The 5,634-nt window shown below is 26.6% G+C and overlaps 1 protein-coding gene across 1 annotated transcript in view; it reads right to left on the bottom strand.

Annotated features, from left to right (window-relative positions):
• LOC117178090 overlaps nucleotides 1-3,122 on the bottom strand; it is a 23,032-nt gene extending 19,910 nt beyond the window's left edge. The window contains exon 1 of the mRNA XM_033369329.1: nucleotides 3,014-3,122. The gene's annotated coding sequence lies outside the window, so the exon portion shown is untranslated. The remainder of the gene's footprint in view (nucleotides 1-3,013) is intronic.
• Between the last annotated feature and the right edge of the window lie 2,512 nt (nucleotides 3,123-5,634).

Raw genomic sequence — 5,634 nt, 5'->3', positions numbered from 1 at the left:
ACCTCGGTAGCACTTAACCTTTACTACATTTGATTAGAAATGAAAATCTTTACTGACTTTTTGATTCAAAATTGGTCCTACGATTTCACATTGAGGTCCAAAAATTTTAGTATCAAAAAAATATACCCAATGAGTAGGAAAATCATGGTAATTTTTATGTATTCTTATGAAATATAAAAATTTTAGAAATATAACTTTCGTTTAAGTTCGAATTTCGTGAAAATGAGCAAAAATTATAGCTATTAAAAAAAGCATAAAAACACTAAAAGCACACATCTTCAAGACGTGTAATGTCTAAGAAAATATTTGTTTAAAATCTAAGGAAATTATGGCCTGCTTGTCCATCGCAGCTGAAGTCGCATGTAATACTTGAAAGTAAGCCAAAAATAAATCAAAATTAACTGATTATATAAATGGTCATTTTTGCACATTTTCAAAAAATTATAACTCAAACAAGTTATATTTTTTATTTACTTGACACATTTTGACACATTTTGATACATTTTGACACAGTGTGACCAGTTCTCATTAAAAAAAGTCATCAGTGATTATCATTTGTAATATAACAATTTTTGGTTTCGGCCCACCCCAATACTGAAATAAGTTACTTTATAAAAAAGCTCCACTTAAAATTGTTTATTGGCCAAGAGTTTCTTGACTTTTTATGTTTGAACTTTCGCTGGTGAAAAAAGTTCCATTTCTGATTAAATTCAAATGACCAATGGCTGATTTTATTCGGTGAAATATTCTTTACAACTTTGCACTAAGAAATTTTTTTTCGGTCATTTAACAAAATCATCTGTTTGGCTTACAAAAAAGTTTGGTAAAGTAAGTCGATTAAAAGAAATTTGTTCATTGTATCCGACCAATTCATTATATTTAGTTTCATTAACCAAAAATGTTGGCAAAACCAACCGAAAATGTAAACAGTTTTCATTAAAGGAGATTTTTAATTGTTAATTGTTAATTTATTTCGTAATTTAATTTTTTTTTTCTTAATAAAAAATTTACATTTCTCTTTTAAAATTTAAAGCAATTGGCAATGGGTCTATTTTTGTCGCTTTTATAAATCAATATAAAGATTTAATGAATTTTCATATTGACTTACGTGAATTATTTCTTAAGGCTTACAATTTTTAAACTAAGAAACTTGATATAAAGTATTAAAACTAAAAAAATATTTGAAAATTGCAAGGGTTGAAATTTATCAATTTACCTCACTCAGTCTAGAAACTATTTAACTGTTAAGGTAGTTGTCAAGCCAAAAATCAGATGAATGCGAAAAAAGTTTTTCTATGATTTTAAGAATCAAAATAATATTGCTAAGAATGTTATTTCAAATGTAAGAAAAATTGTAATGACAAAATCTTTAAAGTATAAACAAAATTCATTTTAATGTGTTTATTGCAATTAAATTTTTTACTATCGCTTCTAGACAATTTTTTAAAAATCTGTGAAGCTTAATAAATGACGGCTTTTTCAGGAAAAATATTCTCTCGAATTCTAATGATTCCAAATTTTGAAATTAAATTTTTCTATGACCGAAATAGTTTAAAAAAATGGTTGATCTATTAAAATTGAACCATTTTCCGAAAATTTGTAAGAATTGACAGTAATAAAAATTTAAATTACAAAATGTATTATTCAAATAATGATTTTTGTAAGTTCTAAACTTTTTTTATACAAAATTAGGCTTTTTTCATAATACATGACTGATAATATCATTTGAATTCTTAAAATCATAAAAAAAACGTTGTGCGGAAGCCTCTGATTTTTGGCACGAGAACTACCTTAAATAATAATTTAAATCTAATTTTCTACCAGGAGTATCATTAAAACTTCCAAGACAAATAAAAAATGTATTTTTATTTAAGAATTACTAAAACGTCTGAAATATTTTGTTAGCCAACAACGCTCCTTTTTTCTCATCTTTTTATCGTCTACTGTAATCGGTACATACGACTTGCAAGACACGAACACTTTTCTCTTGCAACATTGAAAACATTTTGATATTTACGACTACAGTGAAAGGAAGATTCCCATCAAACGTCAAGTAGGGTGTGTCATCCCAAGAACGAGAGAAATTTTTAAACACGTGTCTATAATGTTTTACAACTCTAAGGTGACGTTGAAAGATTGAGTTTCGTAATTATTATTGTCTGACCATTGAAAACTTGTTCTACTGAAATTTCTTCATACATACATGGGTACTGTTAGAATTCTATAGTAACGGAACTTTTATAGCTTCAGACTTTATGCTCACTTATGATAGTGACCCTTCAATTTCATTTATGAGTCTTGTATTTAATACAAGTTGGTATATACAATTTAGTTAGTATATTTTTATTGTATGAATATTTAGAGTCTTCTATATAGAAAAAAATTTCGATTTGAAGAGTTTTCAAACTCAGAAGACTATTATTTCAAGAAAATTATAAATTAATAAAGTTTTTTAATCGGATGGTTTCCTTCTTTAGAAAGGTTAAAAAATTATAGAGCATTTCTTATGTAATATTTACAGATTTTAGAGCTTTTCAAATTTTCTTGCTTCTGCATTTAAAATACATATCAATTCAAAGATAATAACAATAATATTTCATTTTCTTCACGAATTTGGGAAATGTCACCGTTCATTAATATTCACTATTTACGTACTAATTATAGTAAAAATGTCACAACAACAATTTTGTTAGCTCTAGGAAATAAATTTCTCTAAAAATTGTGGGCTTAAATAAAACAATAAAAGGTGATTAAATTTGTATTTTAAGCATCAGCGGTTTAATCTTCACCTCGATGAGCACCGGCGCACTATTAAACACCAGTTCACAAATTCACTCCAATGATTAAAGGCACCACTTATTTGTTTTTTTTTGTTTTTCAATAAAAAAAATGTTTAACTTTTTGAAATTCGTATCCACTATACGATTAGTTTTCACGAGATTTTATGTTTACATATACATGAATGAAGAGTGCAAAGGTGCGATTAGAAGATACAAGTTCTGTCGACACTCACCTTGATTAAGGCAGTTGGACAGGTCGATGCTCAAAGAATCGGCTTAAACACACTGATAGATTATGGAGAGACGGGCAACTTTACCATCAGTTATATAGAAATGGTCCCCACCACTTTCTGGGTCCCATTCCATCCAGTCCCACGGAACTAGCGAGGGCCCAGTATCTGCCTTGAGGGAATAATCATTTTTTTAATTAGAGCTTTTCTCGTTTTTAACCACCCCATATTTGGTAGATCTTCTCGACCTGAATCTCAAATTTGTTTTAGTCTCTGAGAGTCAGTGAAAATCTATACATATAGGTAAATTTTTCTAACGTATATGTAACTTTTGCCATCTAAATAAGGTGTATAAAAGGAGAAGCCAATCGGATAACATTTAGAGGTCCTCTCTCAGCATTTAAGTACAATATAAGGAAAAACCGGTGTTAAACATTTTTATCTGTAGAATGCTTGAAATGCATCGAATTTTCTAGATGAATTGGGCATTTTGTTATTTAATAATTTTCATTTTTAATATATTACACATATTTACAATGATAATTCAGTTAATTTTTAAATACTGGGTTTAGAGTTCCCAGGTAATAAGTTTCATTTATTTATAAAAATACCAATATTAATCAAAAGTAATGTAAAATCTAATGAAAATAATACTATTTGAAATAAAATCAGTCAAAATTTAACTAATTGAATAAATCAAGCATGCTTTGTCTGAAAAATTAATCGTTTTATTGAAAAAACAGTTGTTTCAATATCTGAATCAGAATACTGCTTACTAAATCAAATAGTCACTTGATATCACTTATTTTCTACTCTTTTTTATTTCAATTGAAAATCTCTTTTATTTATTTTGTTAAAAATTCATCTTTATTTGTTTAAAAATTCATGTACTGGATTGAACTGCTCTCTCAAAATATTACTCTTTAAGTGAATAATTCATCATTTTAGTTGTGAATTCACCTGTTTAGTTGAAAATTGATCTTTTTAATTACAAATTTAACCATTTTGTTGAAAATTAATCTTTTTTGATAGAAAATCAATTTTCAAAGAGGAAAATTCATTTTATATTTGTCTGGAAATTCAACTACGCGGTTGCAAGTTTTACTGCGTTGTTAATAATTAATTCTTTTGTTTAATAATTTATAATTTCAATTGAACATTTTTTGGCCAATTGAAAATTCACCTATGTCTTTTTGGTTAAAAAGTATTTAAAAAGTCACTTTGGACTAAATTGTGAGTTCTTGAATCCGCATTACTTGAATCAGTCAAAATGTAGTTAAATTCACTACTAAAATCTATACCTTCTGAAATTCTTGGAACCTTTGTGAAATCTTTGGAATTTTTGTGACATTTTTTTAATCTTATAAAATCTTTTGATGTCTTTGAAATCTTTTGCAACGATTGTTAAATGTTTTGTAATCTTCATTATTGCAAAATATAATCAAAATTTTGTCCTACTAAGGAAAACATTACGTAAATGACATTGGCGCTTAGGTTAAGTTAATTTGTAATAAGTTATTTTTTATTCCCAAAAGCTTTAGACAGCTTTTTAATTTAAAAGTCTTTTAAAAGTTCACAATTATATTTTATTTTTCATAAATTAATAAGGAATTTTACATTAATAATCTGTCAAATGTTTTTATTTTACACTTACTAATTCTAAGCCACATACTTTGGATGGAATTTCTTTTTCTTTTGATAAAACTGTTTTTCTCTTAAGTTTAATACTCTAACAAAATATTTAAGGATCATTACATGGTAGCTTTAACCCTTACATTTTTTTTCGAGAATTTTTTTTTTCGTTCTTCGTTTAAAAATATTTTATACTTATTTTTTTATTTCAATAAGATATGCAAAATTTGCGAGAAATAAATTTGTGAAAATTATCGTTTTAAAAAAAGCGATCGTTTTAAATTTTTTATAACTGAAAAAGTATTTATCAAAAAATTTTCAAACAACTTATCTAATATGCGGTTGATCCCGAACTTCGAAATTAAGTATACTAAAAATTGCTTCATTGAATTTTCAATAAATAAATTAGGTATTTTTTTAAACAAATAGAGATTGCTAAAAAAGGACCTAATTTTTTCATTTTTTTGTGGATTAATATTCCTCACATACTAATCCACAAAAATGTCAAAAAAATTAGGTCCTTTTTTAGCAATCTCTATTTGTTTATAAAAATGCCTAAGTTATTCATGAAAATTCAATGAGCCTATTTTTCAGTATACTTAATTTTGAAGTTCAGGATCAAGCTAATATTAGATCAAATATCTGAACTTTTAGATAAATACTTTTTCAGTTATAAAAAAGTTAAGATAATCACTTTTTTTAACACGATAATTTTCAAAAATTTATTTTTCTGAAATTTTGCATATCATATTGAAATAAAAAAAGATGTATTAAATATTTGTCAACCAAGAACGAAAAAAAAATTTTTAACGCAAAAAAATATAGGGGGTAAATCTGCCGTGGAATTACCCTCAAACGACAAGACTGCATCCTGCTACGCCGAGCTATAATCGAAGCAATGCGTATGGTGTAAATCAAATCCCATGACATTTCGGATATAATATCCCATATAAAACTCAAATTATAGCGAATTTTGTGTGTACTTTTTTTCG

This window comes from Belonocnema kinseyi, chromosome 8 (assembly GCF_010883055.1).
Source record: "Belonocnema kinseyi isolate 2016_QV_RU_SX_M_011 chromosome 8, B_treatae_v1, whole genome shotgun sequence".
In the NCBI taxonomy this organism is placed as follows: domain Eukaryota; kingdom Metazoa; phylum Arthropoda; class Insecta; order Hymenoptera; family Cynipidae; genus Belonocnema; species Belonocnema kinseyi.
The sequence above is the reverse complement of the archived record's forward strand: the minus strand, read 5'-3'. Positions and strand labels throughout refer to the sequence as shown.